Here is a 20,846-nt window from a genome sequence, read left to right on the forward strand (position 1 = left end):
CGGCAACAGACTCACCTCCACTGTCATCAACAGAAGAATAACCATGCCACTAGCTCATCTGAAGGATTTTTTAGCATCAGGTCTAAAGGGAAAGGTGCCACCAAGATAAGTGAAAACAAATACCTAACAGTGTTTCACCAAAACATTCAAGCCATAAAGAACAAAGCACAACAGCTAGAAGTAGAATTGGAAAAATTTGATAGCCAAATTTTGTGTATCACTGAACACTGGTGCAAAGGGAAGCAAATTGAACACATTGCATTAGCCTCATTTGACCTTGCATGTTATTATAGCAGAATCTCAATGAATGGTGGAGGTTCATGTATCTATGTAAAAAAAGGTATGTCATTTAAAGTAAGATATGATCTTTTAGATCTAGGTGAGGACAAACATTTCAAACTTTCCGCTGTTGAAATAATAGGACCTGGCATAGCAAAAAAATTAGTCATATTTTGTGTGTACCGCCCTCCTAGTGGAGACATTGATATATTCTTCTCAAAACTGAATCAAAGCTTAGATAGGGTTTCTGGACCAAAAGCAAATGTAATTATCTGTGGTGACTTAAACATTAATATGATGAAGCCTGATAAGGCTAGCAACATATATGTGAATATTCTAAGCTGTTACGGAATATCCTCCCTTGTTAATTGTCCAACTAGAATAACGAAAGAATCTTCCTCATCTATAGATCATGTAGCTACAGATATTGATAGTAAAAAATGTCATATTGTTGTCCAAAACCTGGGCCTAGCAGACCACCTCTGCCAGATCTTAAAAACTAACATTCATGTAGAAACTCCTCCTAAACTTTGTACATACAAAAGAATGTTTTCCAAATCAGCCCTGCATCAGTTTAAATCCCAGCTAGAATATGAAGATTGGAGGGAAGTCTATGCAGAAACCAACGCAAATCAGAAATTTATCAAGTTCATGTCAATTTTTAAACTCAGATTTGAAGAGATGTTTCCCAAAACTCTTTATCAAATTAAAACTACAAAGAGAAATCAGTGGGTGACTACAGGTATCAAAAAATCCTCAGAAACTCTTAGATATCTCAACTCCATAAAAAATAATCAATCTAACCCAGAAGTTCTGCAATCCTACAAAAAGTACAGGAAAATTTACAGAAAGGTGTTGCTAGCCGCAAAAGAAACTTTCAAACAACAAAATATTACTTGAAGCTGAAAACAAGAGCAAAGCAGCCTGGAACATCATCAAACAGGAAACATCTAACTCTGCTAAAAAGGACCTCAATTCACATATTAAAAACAAAGATGTACCAGTAGGTAACCCTAAAAAATTAGCTGATTTTGTAAACTCATATTTCAGTAGTATTGCAAAAAAATTACAGCAGAAATTTCCAGATACGTATGATTTACCTACTCAGAACCAGCCAACAAACTCAATGGTGCTCTTGCCAACTACAGAAAGGGAAGTGGCACTAGTAGTACACCAACTAAAAAATAAAACTTCAGTAGGACTTGATGAAACTCCAGTCTGCGTAATTAAAGATTGTATAGACTCCATAAAGGGCCCATTAACAGACATAATTAATGAATCTTTCGAGTCTGGATACTTTCCGGAGTACCTAAAACAAGCAAAAGTTATACCTATCCTTAAAAATGGAGATGTGGAAAATGTAGAGAACTACAGGCCGATCTCTATACTGTCTATCATTTCTAAAATAATAGAAATACTAGTCAAAAAGAGACTGCTAAATTACCTGAATAAATATAATCTTCTCTCCAATGACCAATTTGGTTTTAGGCCCGGAAAAGGCACACAATATGCTATAGCACAGTTCACTAAAGCAATTTTAGAAGCACTGGACAAAGGTGAAAATGTAAGTGGTATCTTTTTAGACTTGTCCAAGGCCTTTGATACAGTTGACCACAAAATCTTACTTCATAAATTAGGGCAAACAGGAATAAGAGGTGTGACAAAGAAGTGGTTCAAATCATACTTGGAAAACAGAGTTCAACGAGTTGAGATATCACAAGTTTCAAACAATTCCCTTATAAAACACCTGTCTGACCCAGAAAATGTGAATATAGGCGTCCCACAGGGAAGTGTATTAGGCCCAATATTGTTTCTTATATACATTAACGACTTCCCACAAAGTATCAGACATGGCGAAAAAATACTTTTTGCTGATGATAGCAACATAGTAATAACAGGTGAAAGTCCAACACAACTGTCAGAAAGAGCAAACGAGGCTCTCAATGATGTCCACAACTGGTCATTAAAAAATAAAGTAACCCTAAATGTAAAGAAAACTAACTATATTAACTTCCAATTGAACAAAAAACACAATGCCACTAGAATAAAAGTTAATAATAATGAATTAGAATGTGTAACAAGTACCAAATTCTTAGGGATGAATGTAGACAGCCAACTGAAATGGACAAACCATGTCAACATTTTGGCAAAGAAATTATCCACAGCATGCTATGCTCTTAGAATCCTTGCACCGGTATGCAATAATACCTGTCTTAAAATAACATATTACGGATATCTACACTCAATCCTCAGCTATGGGATCATGTTTTGGGGAACAAGTGCCAGTAACATACAAACTGTGTTCAAAGTACAAAAAAGAGCCATAAGGATAATAACAAATAGCAACAACAGGGCCCACTGTCTAGAATTATTTAGAAAGCTAGGAATTCTAACTGTTTCTTGTGAGTATATCTTTCAGAACATAATGTTCATTAAGAAAAATCTTAACATGTACAACACAAACAGCCTAATACATGACCATGAAACAAGAGCTTGTCACCACATCCATCTAGATAGAAAGAACAAGGCAAAGACGCAAAAAAGTATATTTTACAATGGGATAAAACTGTACAACAAATTACCACAAGAAATTAAAGAAATAAATGAGCCCCTCACTTTCAGACAAAAGCTTAAAAACTTTTTAGTAAGTAAAAGTTTTTATTCTGTAAAAGAATATTTGACATAGATGTAGATTATTAGCAACATATGACATTATCACCAAAATATTATGTAATTATAAATATGTGTATGACTAGTTATAAAAACTACACAAAATATGAGAAACCTGTTTAATTGTAAATGTAAATGTGTGCTCATGTGTTGTAATCTGACGACATCCATACAATATTTATTGTTCCACGGATGAGTAAATAAATAAATAAATAAATAAATAGTTATGCAGAGATGAAGAGGCTTGGACAGGATTGAATAGCATGGAGAGCTGCATCTAACCAGTCTTTGAACTGGAGACCACAATGAAACATTCTCTCTACTGAAATGTCCAGTTATAATTTCACACCTTAGAAATGTGTCAGAGCTATCTGTATTTTGACTCTCAATCTTGTTCAAATTTTTGAGAATCTCAATTCACTGGAATTTATTTATATATGTTATACACAATCCAGTCACACTAATTTGATTATCACCTTTGTTCAATGTCAGTGTGGAATAACCACTCACAGACAGCAGGTGGCAGCAATAGCAGTCGAGGGTGTATAAAGTGTGTCCACCCTAAAGTGCATTCCCCCCCACCTCAGCACAATAGCATCTATGAGTGGGAGAATGCAGTGTCCCACACAGCTTACAGTGTATTTGCATGATTCAAAGAGCACCGGCATGAGCTTACTGTACTCCCCTGGACATCAAACTCCCTGGATTTAAACCCAGTCAAGAATCTGTGGGATCACCTCGATTGGCACTGGAGTCGGCACAGCTCCACACCCTGTTGGGCCTTCCAGAACCTCACTGACTCTCTTCCTGCACATCTCGCAGTGATCCACAGTGCAATAGTAGTTATTCAGGCTTTCAGCAGATGGTCACGTTAATTTGACTGGACAGTGTGTGTTCCATAGATTCATGTGTGTAAGGAGTCTATATATACTGTGTGTAGGTTGTTAAAAAAATGTCAGGTTACACACAAAATGTGAGATCAGGACATCTGCTCATAAGAGGGTATCAATGTGATGACTGTTCATTGTTCTGCCCTGTGGCATTATGAACACAATTTTCTTGAAGTTGACCCGATTGTCATTGCATATGCTGGCATATATTGAAGAAAGTGCTCGGTGAATCGGCTCGTGTGCCATGTGCACGAATGACATTTGTATTCTTTGTGGGCATGACACATACTCTAGTAGGGTAGGCAGTAAAATGAATGAGAAAATATTTATTTTGAACCCCATTTAATCTCTGTGGTGGCATATGCCTTTGTTAATCTTCTCACAAGTTTAGCTGATCAGCCTGTTCCTGATGATTATGAGAATTTAGAACACATGAAATGTTCTTTTGCCCATTCTCGGAGCAGCTATGCTGTCGAGTGGAATCACACTTGCAGCTATGGCCAGAAACAAGTAAAATGTATTTTCTCCAATTCTCCAATTAGAACTAACCAAGTCTGCTTTGAGAATTCTGATGCTTCCATACTCCATCCACAAAGCATTCAAGACTATGCTACGACCAACCCACCACCTGCGTGCTAGACAAAATGCCCTTTCCTGGGTAGATTGAAAGTGCACAGGTGCAAAAACATTTGTAAATTCTTGATATGGCTTTCATCATTAAATCTTGACTAATAAATGTTCTTCTAGTTCTACCTTTCAGATTGACTGTTAATGACTATGTAAAACAATCAAAATTTATTGTATGCTAGTGTAGGGATATGCATATTGAATGGATGCTAGGCTCCCACTAACTTCAGATTTTACAAAATTTTCAACATAACCATTATTGACATTATTGTCTCAAATTTTCATTGGTGACACTTGTAGTAGGGTATTCTGAGGCCCTTCTTTGTAGCCCATGTGGTGTCTGTAGCTCTGTACAGCACATGCCATGACATAGATATGCTGACAAACTGCTGACAAACTCTAACTGCCATATGTTGACCAAGGGAGTACCTGTAGCTAATAATAAAATACAAAACAAATATATGAATTAATGCAGAACATCTTAGAAATGACACATTTCTGTTGTATTTGAGCATCATAACCTTTATAATAAACGTAATTGTAGACATACTCTGTCATTTATAGATGATCAGACTACAGGAAAGTTCATATCTCTAACACTCATTGGAAAATTCACACATACAGTACAGCTAAATTCTGTGCCCACACTATATGATAGTCAAGTGATGAGCGTGCAGGTGTAGTATGAAAAATGTGTTTTACAACACCTTTTGTAAACCACACACATCATCAGTTAGTAAAATCTTGGATGTAAGCAATGGATTTGGACCACACTTTAACAAGTCCTGTTGACAGAGGTGAGGGTTGCTATGGTGGTCTTGTGGCCCTGTGGCATAGAATTGTTGGAGATCATATGGGTACAGAAAGTACTATTCAGACAGTGAAATTATTCATTTGTTCCATTTCAGCTAACCATCTCACATAGGTTCAGGATATTTGTCACCTACAGTAAATGTAGAATACATTCATCCATTTCAGGTGTGTGAAATCGTGAAATGGATGATGCCTCGCACTGTTTAATTTTTGAAGTGACAGACAACCTGCGTGTATTAGATACTGCTGAAGCTGCTCTAACAGCATACTGGTTAGTACTCTGAAACTCGTGTAGTTTCCAGCATAAAGGGCACAGGCTTGCAGGCTGGTTGCATTTGCAAAACCATAGCAGTAGCCATATCTGCCATATCCTGACAAGTGGTGAAAAAGAGAATAAGAAAGAAAATGTACTGAACCATTTGGATGCATAATGTTCAGAGTGATGTGTACTTACAAGGAAAAGTCCCCAGGGATGGGATCAAAACCGAGCGAGGTGGCGCAGTGGTTAGCACACTGGACTCGCATTCGGGAGGACGACGGTTCAATCCCATGTCCAGCCATCCTGATTTAGGTTTTCCATGATTTCCCTAAACCGCTCCAGGCAAATGCCGGGATGGTTCCTTCGAAAGAGCAAGGCTGACTTCCTTCCCCGTCCTTCCCTAATCCGATGAGACCGATGACCTTGCTGTTTGGTCTCTTCCCCCAAACAATCCAATCCAATCCAATGGGATCAAAGTTTTGAAACTATCTATACAACGATCTAGGTTGAAGTCCCAGGTATCTCACTTCACAACCACTCATCCTCATGGGCCCTTGTTTTTCAACTAATCAAAGTAAAAAAATCAGAATGTCACATGATATTCTAGAGCTTAAAAATGAGACACACACACTGAAATTGTTGTGGCGTAGTGATTACAGGTGTGCAGAAGATTTGTAGGTTCAAATATTATCAAGTGCTTTGAAATTTGTAATATTGAGATCATTATCAAAATGAGTTTGGACCATTATTTTTATTCAGTTAATTGGTTTACATTTAATTTTTTTAATTTCTAATCTTTGTCCCATCATTTTAATCATTGCATTGACAGTTTCCTTGCTCTTATTTTGTCCTGAAGAACAAGTGATTAGAATCTTTGTGCGTGTAATTTTTAATTGTTTTTATTTATCTAGCATAATTCACAAATGCATGAAAATACCAATCTATTGGTTAAATAAATAAATAAATAAATATATAAATAATGAAGGATGAAGTAATCTACAGTATGTATATTGACTGTACAGTGCTTAGAACCATTTAATCTTTATATAGACATTTAAAACATTAAGGCTTGTTACTCTGTGGAGAAAATAACAGAGATGAAGCTGTAAGTGAAAGAAGGGATTATTAATAAAACAAAATTCAAGCAACTTGTGGACGAAAATATAATACAATGAAATGAATGAAATTAAATCAAACTCAATACACAAAAATGTAAAATCACATGTACAAAAATTCCAAATGGAAAAAAAAGACTGGAAGACAAAATAAGAGCAAATGGACTAGCTAATATGATGATTAAAGTGAGATGACAAACGATTAGCAATTAAAAATACATTCAAACCAATTAGCTGAATAGCAATAATGATCCAGTAATTTTGATACAGATTTAAATATAAACCATTTCAGTGCACCTGATGAGATTCGAGTGCACATTCTTCTGTATGTCACGACCATACTTCAATCACTACAACACAACCTTGCTAGGTTATTTCCATCACATTTAAGGCTCTAGAATATCATGCAATTGTTTCCCCCAATTACTTGCAAGCTAGGGATGGCCAAGGTAAATGGTTGCAGTTTGTGATACCATGGACCCTAACCTACATTTCTGTGTAGATGGTTTCAAAAAGATGATCCAACCCCTGGGGACCTGTCCTGGTTAGCATACAGAAGGACATCCAAACACTCTGTTGACACTATTCATGGAGCATGAATCACTGACTGTGCTCATGTCAACAACTGATCACCTTACAGCCTGTCCTGTGAATGAATGTTCACATCTCACAGTGTGCGTCTTTTCCGACCCATGTGTGTTGGACTTAATTTCCTTGTTCTGATAAGTACTAGCACCTTTCATTATACTGGACACCTTGTTTAATAGTCTGTAAATCTCAGTACACAGAATATAAATACTGTCAGTTTCAACAACAATAGTGATGAGCCCAAACATTGCAGCCACTACCCACTACAAGCTTGAATGAATGCTACGTGGAGGCCTTGCAGGCATGTGACATGGTAAGGAAAGTATATAAGCAGAGCAGAGATGAATAGGGAATTATTCTGGCACTGATATGATCCCTTGATTGACTTTGGCAAAAGGCCTATAGCTATTGTCCAATACCTGGGAAAAAGCCTAACAGAAATGGTAAAGCTGGTCAGCTGCTCATGTGCTACTGTTGTGAGCATATCTGGAAAGTACAAGGGCATTCAATAAGTAAAGCAATAATTTTTTTTTCTGAAAGCAGGCTGGTTTTATTCAGGATTCCAATACACAATATTATTCCCCACAAAACCCTATTTTTCAAGCTCATAGTCCATAGACTTGTGTGAGATGTTGTGGTGTTGTGGGGAAGGAGAAGTTCGTTTGCATTTTTGTGACAATGAACCTGGTGAAGTTGTTTCTTCAATTTACTAAGGGTATCACAGTACACTTCAGATTTGATTGTTGCACAATGAGAGAGGACACCAAACAGAATAACCCTTTCAGAGTCCCAGAAGACTATCACCATGAATTTACCAGCTGAGGGTGTGGCTTTGAACTTTTTCTTTCCAAGAAAAGTGGTGTGGCATCATTCTGTGGACACCATTTTGCTCCCACTTCAAAGGGATTAACCCATGCTTCATCACATGTGGTGATGATCAACAAAAAATTTTCAGAATCAATCTCATAACATGTAAGCAATTCAGCACAGATGGTCCCTCATTGCTCATTATGGTCCTCTGTTAGGCTGTGAGGAATCCAGTGGACACGCATTTTTGACTGCCTCAATTGGTGGACAAGTATCTGAGCTCTATCAACAGAGATGTCCAGTTCAGTAGTGATGTGTTTGATTGTGATCTGTTGATCGCCTCAATCAGGTCTCCATAGACATTCTGCAAGTGTCTACGAATATCTGTGATGCTTTCATTTTTCACCTAAAGCAACTCAATGACAACTATCTCTTTGGAACACATCTCCATTACAGATGCCATTTTGAAGGTTATGTGTAGCACCACATTCTATTGGAACTTCATGAAGCTATATGAGCTGAAGTGGGACTATTCCATTCAGCCAAAATTGGCTGACAAAAAGTGTGTTACATTAATTATTGATCATAACTCTTGGATGAATGACAGTGAGACCACAAGTAGGTGATGAGGTGATGTCCATATCTCATCACAGTAAGTGCTCAGAGGCTTGCACTCTCTATAAAGCTGATATGCAGTGATGTGTGGCAGATGTGATGGCCGTTCCAGGCACGAGTGTTTTGAAGCACTCCATTTGGTGCATGTTGGTGTATGTGGTACTCTGCGGCAGCTGACCTCTGACAGTAGTATCAGTTACAATTTCAGTGCTGCAGGACCTTTGAGATTAGGGTGTGGATCCATGTAAATGTGTCACCTGTTTAGATGAATCACACTGTTGGGTGCAAGCTATGCACCCACTAACCATTGGCCTATGATATAAGGGAATTTGGTGACTTGCTTGTAAACATACGGTACCACATACCTCCCGAAACCCTCCAAGGAGTTTTCAAGAGCTTGCCATGTAGAATCAGTAATGTATCACATTCTGAAGTTTGGATCAATATACAGTTAAGCAGTTATGCATTATGTTTTTGGTTCATCAGTGTCGTAGCAATAAACTTTGCAAGGAGTGGTGTGTGAGCAGTCCTAGTAGTAGTTCTGGACAAAAACTTGCTCAGTTCTGTCATTGAAGGACTGTGGGCACAAACCCAGAGAAACATACATAAATTATGTATATATGTATATTTATTCAGCAGTAAATTATCAACAAATAACAATTTGTATGGTTTACAAAATTTTCAAACAACAGTGACATTGGCATACAGTGAATGGCATAGTGCCCAAACAAACAGCCCCTATGCTCCTTCTGGCCGCTGCTCACAATATAAATTAACTTATGTTGGGCACAGTTAAAATCTAAAACACACATGTATTAAAAATTACAAGACATACACTGGCAAAAAAACATTTAACATGATTAAAAGAAACTTGCTTGAAACTTACGTAGCTGGTCTTGAGGTTAAAATAAAATTAGATGAGTTTAAGAACCAGTAATAAAATTTAATATTCAATAAAAGAGTTACAGTCAGGAGCAGGAAAAAAAATCTTTTAACAAGAAATACACTTTATTTTAAGGTAGAATTTCAATGCTTGCAACTTGTGTAAACTCAATTTTGGCTCAGTATGACCAGCTGACAGAGAGCAACAAGCCTTTACAAGCTATCTGTAATCTTTCATAAGTGTATCTGAGCATCACTTAAATTCAAAAGAGCTACAGAAAGTGTATGGTACTAAATATCTAGGCCTACACAATGAGAATTTGTAAAGGGTATTGTGTAAACAATCACACAATAAAATTTAAACAGTTTAACTTCTATTCTTAAAACAACCAATTCTTAAAACAACAAAAGCTTTAGTGCCAATAAAATTTAGCAACTTCAAAGCCCAGACACAGACCCAAACATTCAGAGCACAAATGAGTCTTTTGTCCTAATAGCCTGTGAAAAAACTATTTACATCCAAAGACTCTGTTCTCCATCAGCAAACATATCTCAGCAACCATCCACAGTGTGCAACTAATATGGGGAGTGGCTGACAACTCCATCTGCACAATCCCTGCTGAATCTTTCCTCGAACCACAACAAGAACAGACTTGCTGGTGCAGGCACTACTCATCTGGTGTCATGTAGAGCTCTGCTTATAAACAAGACCTAGAGACATTAGTCGGTTAATGTGTGCTCCTTTATCTTGTAGAGCTGCAAATCTGTTGCCTACTAGCCAGGTGGTGGGGTAGCGTGGCCTCGAGTGTGGTCCAAGATCTTTGACTATCAATCATGAACCGGCCATTGTCTCTTGTTAACTGTCTTAGGTTAAGTTATGTATTGTCACATAAGCTTATCTGTACAGGTGATATGGTATTACCTTAATACATTGAGAACTAGGCAGCTGGGGTGATGATCAACTGCTTGATACTGTGCTTTTTCATAATTTTTTATGAATTTTGTGTAGCAGATTCTTCTGTACAGAATGTAAGTCAGTTTATTTCATTTAACAGAGGGATGTTTTTTGTGGAATACTGCAGAGGAACATAAACTTATGTCAGCAACAATTTTTTTATGTTGCAATGAAAATGTGTTGTTTTGACTGTAGAATTTTTTTTTTAATTTTGTTTCCTAAATGGAGATAGGATTAGATATTGTTGGTACTCAGTATAAAACTATATGAAAGTGTAGTCTCTTACTGAAAGTTACTTACTTACATTTGCCTTAATATGAAATTTTCAAAGTATTTTGGAAAACGAAATACAACGTCACATTCTTTACTGTAGAACTGACACCTTTTCTTCCCGCTGTGCCATATCTTGCCATGTTCTCTTCTACAGAACCCTTGCATCTTCTCTGAGACCAATTATACATTTCTGTAGCTGAAATAAATTTAGGAAAATGTATCCCAGTGAGTCTGTTCACAACTGAATTATTTTGAGTGGAAGTTCATTCTGTGCCTCCTATGTCAAACCCTCTGCCAGTTCAGTAAGCCATTCTACAAGATGTTTGCTAGTTGCCCCCCAGCTTTTATGTAAAACGTGGTAATTTACAATTGTCATCACAAAAATGTGGAAAAAGCTTTTTTCCACCTCCTTATTTGCACCTTTTCAAAAGGATGGTACCCCATTACCTGGTCTCTGTGGTCAACAGTGGCAGTCATTTTATTATAATTCAAATTACAATAAGGTTTCATTACAATATCATTCCTAATTTAATTCTGAAATTGACAATGGATGCAATCATTTTCTGTTTTTTCATCAAGAGAAATACATTCCTAGTGTCTTTCCATTTCACAAATAGGAAATGGTCTGGTCTATGGAACAAAAGTTCATTTTTTTGTTCATCTTCTGGGCAATTAGGTGTTTAGTTAGTCCCTTTCTATTTATCTGTACTGTATTGTACTTTAATGCCCTCTTGGAAATAAATATAAAGCATGTAGTGGCAGAGGCAGTTCTAGAAGTCTGTCAAGGGGTGGGGGGGGGGGGGGCTAATGGCAGGGGAGGGAGGGGGGGGGGGGATGGAATATCGCTTAACAAAAGGAGAATTGGGGTCCTCCATGGACAAATTGGTAAAATTTGGTGTTGCATAAAGTAGTTTTTGGTAACTGTTTTGGAGTTCAGAGTAAGAACTTGTCTACAGAAGGTGTGTGCCCAGGAAAATAATATGATTTGACTCAGATGTCTGATGATTTCAACAGAAATCTCAGTTGCCATGGTGACAAGACAAAAAAATCATTAGTACCTGTTACGTGTATTAAAAAATGAAGATATTAGCCTCTAAAAGTAAAAGCCTACAAATTAGGAAAAGGTACTTTTGAATGGCTGTGAGACCTGGACTATGGTAAATGAGGAAAGAAAAAGACTGAATTCTTTTGCAGTTTTGTGTTACAAGTGCATCCCAGAAATCAGATGGATTGACAGGATTACCAATGACAAAGGTTTTGAAAGTGTTAGAGAGAAAAGGAATTTAACAAATAGTATTTTAGAAATAAGATGTCAGATTGTCGACACATGTAGGGCTCCTAAAAACAATGAAATGAGGATCTATCAATAGCGAAATGGTAGGAGGATGATGACGACTGAAGTATGCACATGACATTATAAAAGATTTCAGCTTTAACTCTACACAGAAATGAATAAGGATGCAGAAAGATGTGAAAATCCACAGTGTTATGGCTGACCTTCAAAAAACACAAGTGGGGGTTTCACATTTTCTAACTTGCTATGTGCAAACCATTAGTTTTACAGAAAAAAATGAACAGGACCTCTTTGTAGGAAACGTTATGTAGTTAAATTGTGTACTGCAACATGTTTTTGCTAGAGGCTGTAGTTTTAGAGTCCTTAAAGACGTACATACAAAAGTGACCTTCAGATGCATCCACACTCCCAATCGCAGCCCGCACTGGTCAGGATTTCTGGTATGCTGTTCATGGCACTGCTTCCTAGCACTGAACCTTTAGCCGAAACACATACAGACTCATATTCACCTACTTTATGGTGATTATTAGTCCTTAAAACTAGAGGCATTGTAGAGATAAGATAGGACACTCCCATATCTCTGTTAAACACTTCAACTATATGATATGTACTATAGGTAATAATGTCTCTATCATTAAAAGACTCAAGTCCTTCAACCTTGGACATTTTGTCCCATGGGTACCATACAATTGCTATGGTCACCCATCCATTGCCAGCTCTATTCTGATCATTATTTTGTAGAGTGAAATCAAAGTCTCCTCCACAAAAAACAGATGGCCCATGCAAAAACACCTGCCCAGTAACATTATGAACATTAATGTCAATTTTGTTGACAGCCTTATAAACTGTGTGGCGTGAATGCCTGCTCCTCCTGTAGTAATGCGGCATCTCACTGACCTTGAATGGGACTTAGCTGGTGAGCGCTGCTGCCACGGCCACGGGCCGTAGTTTTACTAGGCCCACGGTGAACTATAATTCACTTCCTGTTGCGCAAGCATCTACTGATATCATGCAGCAGCAGGATGTTGTGGTTTTGATAACAGCAGCTACATGAATAACATTTGTCAGAAGATGGCGTCAGTCATCGAGCAGCCACACGAGCAGCAGCATGGAGTCACAGAGATGCAGCGTTACTACAGAAGGGAACTAGTGTAACCTGACAATTTTCCGAAACAGAGAAGAGTGTCCTGGAAGTGGAAACTGGAAACATTGCACTAGTGGCTGTCATGTGACACTTAGAGGCCTAAACAGTCTTCAAAGCCAGTCTTTAAGTGAAATCTTACATATCTGCTCAGTTACTCCATGTGTAAGATGGTCTGCATTTATCACTCCTGTGCCTGAAACATAATCATAATGAAACCTTAAATAAATGTGATATGGAATTACCTCAGTGAAGTCAAAACGAATAGTGCAAAGTGTAGAATTTGCAAGAAATGTTATTGAAAAACAGATAATGCAACTACATCTTTAAAATGACATTTGAAATGATTACATACTGTCAGTTATGAAGAAAGCAGTAATTCAGGTATGAAAGAAGCATTACTTTATCATCCTCCAAGTGCTGCAGTAAACTAAGATAGTGATAACTTTAAAGAAAATCTTTGATGAAAAATAAAAAAGTGTGACACTTTGAACCCTAAATGCAAAGAAATTGACAATTTGATGTGTGAAATGATTGATCTTCAAGATCTTCCAGTTAATTATATGCTTTAATGCTTGAAGCATTTGCTTACATCAAACTATCAGTTAAGTGGGCACCGTTTCATTTTACTTCTATACTCATGTTGAAATTATATCTTGTAATCATTAATTACAAAAATAATTTAGGAGAATACTAATTTTGTCAAATAAATAAATAAATAAACTGAGATTTCTTCACAAGTCAGTTGTTACTCAGAAATGATAATAAGATGGGTGTCACTATCAACTTTGGTTCCAAGAAAATCATTTCTAGTACATGTACAGTCCCTGGAAGATAAATGGAGGACATGAACTTGGTCATGGCAAATGAGTTACTTCTAAATATAACACCCCACTCAGTTTTATTTGCAGATGACACATCTGCATTAACCCTTTAACTGCTCTGGATTTGTTAACACTCACACCTTTGTACCTGTCCCTGTGTGCTCGGAACATGTTTTTCGCACACCACCAGTCCTTCTACCTGGTACTCTGAACGTGTCTACACATAGACACATTCAGAGTACCAGGTAGAAGGACTGGTGGGACGCGTAAACATGTTCAGAGCACACAGGGACAGGTATAAAGGTGCACGTATTAACACGTCCAGAGCAGTTAAAGAGTTAACTGAAAGTGAGACCACAGAACAAATTTCCCAAAGAGTCGTTGACACCCTATATTGTTTGGAACAGTGGTGTAATGCAAATGGATTAAAACTAAACATGAAATACACAGTTTAAAACTAAACAATCAGAATAAAGTGACTTCCAAATTCCCATAAATATCAGGAACTTATGGAAGCAAAATCTGTCAAATTCCTGGGGATATTTTTAGGAAAAAATTTATCCTGGTCTCTGCATAGAAGCTACTTGGCAAACAAGTTAAACAGTCTTGCATTCATGATGACACTCTTACACGAGTGACTTTGACACTGGGAAAGCTGTTTACCACAGCTATTTTGAAGTTATTGTAAGATATGAAATAATCTTTTGATGAAATGCAAGTAGTGTAAATAGAATATTATTAGTTCAAATAATTGTTGTTAGAAACATCCACACATTATCAAAAAATGCCAAGAAAACCCGAAACTTGGATACCTTCAAATTTAAACCTAGGATAATTTCAACTGGATCACACAGCCATATATAAATGGCATATTATGGAAATTATGAACGTTAAAGTAATAAGAAATGGGGAATTTAATTCAGATCATTAACTCTCTTAGAATAAAAATGATTTCTTGCATTTTAAACAAAAATGTCAACCAGGAAAGTAATCATATACAGCTCCACTACAGCTAAAAATGTAGTGAGGTATTTGAAACAACAAAACAATGTGATTTAGCATGAGCTCCAGGTACAAACTGCTAAAGAACCAGAAAAAACTTCAGGCCTGGCCAAGAATAAAAAGAAGACATAGTGGAACGCAGAGTGTGAAGAAGCATTAGAAAACGTAAATGTTCCAAAAAAGAACAACATTTAGAATAATTTAGACAAAAAAGAAAAGAAAAGTAAAAAATAATCCTAAAAGTCGAAAGAACATTTGGAAAAAAAAATCCCTCAGCTTATGGAAATACAAGCAAATTTTACCAAAAATAATACTAGAAATTTTTACCTGGCTTTTAAACACGTACTTAAAGAGTATCAAGCAGCAAGTACTTGTTTCAAAGATGAAAGTATAAAAATAGGATTAAACAAGAAAGAAAATTTTGAGACACTAGCAAAATTTTTGACAGGTTCTTAAACTGTTCAGTTCCAACAGTTAAATTGGAATTTTCAGCAATAGCACAAAATCTGGTGGAAGATTTCCCACCAACAAAGCAAGAAATTCATGAAGCCATCAAATCACTCATAAACAACAAAGTATGTGGTGAAGATTCCATTACAGCAGAATTACTGAAATGGTCAGAACTGAAGATTATAAATGATTTACAACTGCTTCTTGAGAACATTTGGAAAACTGAAAAGATTCTAGAAAATAGCATTAATCCATCCGCTACCCAAAAAGGGAGACAAGCAAAATGTCAACAATTACAGTGTGTCACTTCTACCAGTGACACACACACAATATTATCAAAAATTCTCTGAAACTGTGAGACAACCATCTAGGAGAATATCAGAGGTAGATGCTGCACAGAACAGATTATTAACCTAGACTCAATAATTTACCATAGAATGTTAACCAGCAAACCTGTAAATAGTATCATTTATTGATTTCAAAAAAACCATTTGATTCAGTAGACAGACAGATAATAGGAAAATCATTCTGTAAAGTTTGTAAGGTAGGAGACGAGGTACTGGCAGAAGTAAAGCTGTGAGGATGGGGTGTGAGTCGTGCTTGGGTAGCTCAGTTGGTAGAGCACTTTCCCGCGAAAGGCAAAGGTCCCGTGTTCGAGTCTCAGTCCGGCACACAGTTTTAATCTGCTAGGAAGTTTCATATCAGCACACACTCCACTGCAGAGTGAAAATCTCATTTTGGAAACATCCGCCAGGCTGTGGCTAAGCCATGTCTCTGCAATATCCTTTCTTTCAGGAGTGCTAGTTCTGCAAGGTTCGCAGAGGAGCTTCTGTAAAGTTAGGAAGGTAGGAGACGTGGTACTGGCAGAAGTAAAGCTGTGAGGAAGGAGCGTGTGTCGTGCTTGGGTAGCTCAGTCGGTAGAGCACTTGCCCGTGAAAGGCAAAGGTCCCGAGTTCGAGTCTCGGTCTGGCAAACAGTTTTAATCTGTCAGGAAGTTTCATATCAGCACACACTCCGCTGCAGAGTGAAAATCTCATTCTGGAAGCCTGTAACAAATTATGTTGCTCTCCTTTGGACCTTCTCAATTTCCTCTATCAGTCACTTGCTGTAACAATCTCAGACTGCCCACCATTATTCAAGTAATGGTCAAATGAGTGTTTTGGAAGCTACTCGTTTCATCGGTGGACTAAACTTCCTGAGGATTCTTCCATAGAATCTCAGTCTGGCATCTGCCTTACCCACAATTTTCTATGGTCATTCTACTTCAAAATGCTGCATGTGCACACTCCTAGATATTTTAGCAAAGTTGCTGTTTGTAGATATTGTTTTTCAGTTGTATTATTCATACAATAAAGGGTCTTTCTGTACGTATTTACAATATTTTACATTTGTTAATGACAAGGATCAATTTCCACTCCCTGCATCAAGCAACAATCCCAAGCAGATCTTTCTGGATTTTGCTACAGTTTTCTAGTATTGTGACTTCTCTGCATACAACAACTTCTCTGCAAAAAGCCTCACAGAACCTTGATGTTATCTACTAGGTCATTTATGTATATTGTGAAAAGTAATGGTCCTGTAACACTTCCTTGGGGCATGTCCAAAGTTACTAAAGTCTTTTTTCCATTCAGAATGATACACTATATTCTGTTTGCTCAAAACTCTTCAATCCAATCTTGAATCCAATCACACTATTAGCTTCACTTTTCATTGACATCAATTCTGATATTTCCTCTATATTTATGTAGATCTCCTCATTACTTCTCATATTCTGTAATTTGTATTGAAATCATTATTTTTCGAACTATACATCTTCCAAGTACCTCTATCGTGTTCATATTATATTTTGTTGTTAGGCATTCACATGCGTATAAACACACTGGTTGTACTACTGCGGTTTTTCTACATAAGCCTTGCTGTAAATATTCTTTGTCAATCCACATGCTCTCTCCATTTTATAACTCTTACATCTACTGCAAATTTTTGTAGTTCATTCTGTTGTAGAGTTTCTACCCACCAGATCAGTCGAGAGTGCTAACACGCTACTTCCTGGACTTGAGTAGGTGTGCTGGCTCCAGATCCAATCCACCTGGCAGATTACCAATGAGGGCCAGTGTGCTGGCCAGCCTGTTGAATACTGGGCTGGTCCCCACATCCCACCTCAGCTACATGACTCACAGACATCTGAACATGTTCACACTATGCTTGGGATTACACTAGACACAGACAGCTGGGGTACACTAATTCCATCCTGGGGGTACGGGGTGGCAATAGGAAAGGCATCCAGCCACCCTCTCACACTAACAATGCCAAATCAATAGTAACAATGCCAAATCAATAGTAACAAGGCCGACCCTGTGTTGGAGGGGGACAAAGGCACAAGGAAATAATAATGATGATGATTATGATGATGATCTGTTGTAGAGTTTCTCCAAAATATTTGAATTTAGTTATTCGCTCTATTTTATGTATTTGTGTTTCTATGAATTTTGGTGCATTTTTTATATTTGTCATGAATTTTGTTTTTTCAGCTGAAATTCTGTGACCAGTTCTACTTGCTATTTCTTCCAGCAGATTTATTTGAATAACTGTGTGTGTCAGATTTTTGGAAAGTATCACAAAATTGTCTTCAAAAGCCAGGCAGTTTACCTTAGTTCCATTTGTTTTCTTTCCCAGAATTATTTGTTCAATTTTATAATTCTTTGGCTCCAAATTCCTGATCATTACAGTTTTTTCAAGAATGCAGTTAAACAGTAAAGGTGATTAACTATTCCTTTGTCTAACACTAGTATTTATTTCAAATGGCTGAGACAGTGCTTCCATAAATTTAACTTTAAATATTTTCTTAGTTAGAGTTTCATGAATTATGTTTGCTAATTTTTCTTTAACACCAAATACTCTAATGATTTTCATATTATCTGTCTGCCTACTGAATCAAATGGTTTTTTGAAATAATAAATGATACTATTATAGATTTGCTGGTTAACATTCTATGGTAAATTATTGAGTCTAGGTTAATAATCTGTTCTGTGCAGCATCTTCCTCTGATATCCTCCTAGTTGGTTGTCACAGTTTCAGAGAATTTTTGATAATATTGTGTGTGTGTCACTGGTAGAAGTGACACTATTTTTCTGGTCTCCTTTTTTAGGAAGCAGAATCTTTTCAGTTTTCCAAATGTTCTCAAGAAGCAGTTGTAAATCATTTATAATCTTCAGTTCTGACCATTTCAGTAATTCTACTGTAATGGAATCTTCGCCACATACTTTGTTGTTTTTGAGTGATTTGATGGCTTCATGAATTTCTTGCTTTGTTGGTGGGAACAGTTCCACCAAATTTTGTACTATTGCTGAAAATTCCAATTTAACTGTTAGAATTGAACAGTTTAAGAGCCTGTCAAAAATTTTGCTAGTGTCTTAAAATTTTCTTTCTTGTTTAATCCTATTTTTATACTTTCATCTTTGAAACAAGTACTTGCTGTTTGATACCCTTTAAGTACATGTTTAAAAGCTAGGTAAAAATTTCTAGTATTATTTTTGGTAAAATTTGCTTGTATTTCCATAAGCTAAGGTTTTTTCTTTTTTTTTTTTTTTCAAATGTTCTTTCGATTTTTAGGATTATTTTTGACTTTTCTTTTTTGTCCAAATTATTCTAAATGTTGTTCTTTTTTGGAACATTTACATTTTCTAGCTCTTTGTTCTAATGCTTCTTCACACTCTTCATTCCACTATGTCTTCTTTTTATTCTTGGCCAGTCCTAAAGTTTTTTTCTGGTACTTTAGCAGTTTGTACCTGGAGTTCATGCTAAGTCACATCGTTTTGTTGTTTCAAATACCTCACTATATTTTTAGCTGTAGTGGAGCTGTATATGATTACTTTCCTGGTTGACATTTTTGTTTTAAATGCAAGAAATCGTTTTTATTCTAAGAGAGTTAATGATCTGAATTAAATTCCCCATTTCTGATTACTTTAACGTTTTTATTCTAAGAGAGTTAATGATCTGAATTAAATTCCCCATTTCTGATTACTTTAACGTTCATAATTTCCATAATATGCCATTTAGATATGACTGTGTGATCCAGTTGAAATTATCCTAGGTTTAAATTTGAAGATATCCAAGTTTCGGGTTTTCTTGGCATTTTGTGATAATGTGTGGATGTTTCTAACAACAATTATTTGAACTAATAATATTCTATTTACACTACTTGCATTTCATCAAAAGATTATTTCATATCTTACAATAACTTCAAAATAGCTGTGGTAAACGGCTTTCCCAGTGTCAAAGTCACTCGTGTAAGAGTGTCATTGTGAATGCAAGACTGTTTAGCTTGTTTGCCAAGTAGCTTCTATGCAGAGACCAGGATAAATTTTTTCCTAAAAATATCCCCAGGAATTTGACAGATTTTGCTTCCATAAGTTCTTGATATTTATGGGAATTTGGAAGTCACTTTATTCTGATTGTTTAGTTTTAAACTGTGTATTTCATGTTTAGTTTTAATCCATTTGCATTACACCACTGTTCCAAACAATATAGGGTGTCAACGACTCTTTGGGGAATTTATTCTGTGGTCCCACTTTCAGTTAACCCTTTAACTGCTCTGGACATGTTAATATGTGCAGCAGTACTCAAGAATGGGTAACACTGGTGTTCTGTATACAGTCTCCTCTATAGATGAATTAAGCTTTCATAGAATTCTTCCAGTAGCTTTAAGTTAGCCATTCACCTTCTCTACTTTAATCCTTACATGCTCAATCCATCACCTATTGCTTTGAAATATTATACCTAGACATTTAATCAATGTGACTGTGTCAAGCAGTACGTCACTAACACTGTATCTGAGCATTACGTGTTTATTTTCCTGCTCATCGACATTAACTTACTTTTTTCTATGTTTAGAGTAAGCTGCCATTCATCACATGTAGTAGAAATTTGGTCTACATGACCCTGTATCATTCTATAATCAAACCAAGATGACACTTTCCTACACACTACAATGTCATCAGCAAACAACCACGGATTGCTATACACACAATACTCAGACCCTTTACATATGTAGAGAACAAGAGTGGTCCTATCACTCTTCCCTCTGTACTCCTGACGATATCTTTGTCTCTGATGAACACTTGCCCTCCAGGACAACATGGGGGAGTCTATTACTCAAGAATTTTAGATGCATAAGTGTATATAGGATGTTTAAAAAGAACTGTCCCCTGTTCTTACATCAGATAGTACTGGTCAAAACTACCAAAAAGCCCTATAGACATCTGCGTGGAAACAAATACCTGTTGAGATATGGACTGTTTTCATTGTGTAATTTTCAGGGAGGTTCACCTTCATAAGTTTTTCTTGAAGCTTGCACACAATT

The 20,846-nt window shown here is 36.7% G+C and overlaps 1 non-coding gene across 1 annotated transcript; it reads left to right on the top strand.

The window, feature by feature from the left end:
- The first annotated feature begins 16,382 nt into the window (after window positions 1-16,382).
- Window positions 16,383-16,457, top strand: Trnas-uga (transfer RNA serine (anticodon UGA)). The gene has a single exon. It is a non-coding gene; the product is annotated as a tRNA-Ser (tRNA).
- Window positions 16,458-20,846: the final 4,389 nt, after the last annotated feature.

This window comes from Schistocerca serialis, chromosome 10 (genome assembly GCF_023864345.2).
Source record: "Schistocerca serialis cubense isolate TAMUIC-IGC-003099 chromosome 10, iqSchSeri2.2, whole genome shotgun sequence".
NCBI classification, from domain to species: Eukaryota; Metazoa; Arthropoda; class Insecta; order Orthoptera; family Acrididae; genus Schistocerca; species Schistocerca serialis.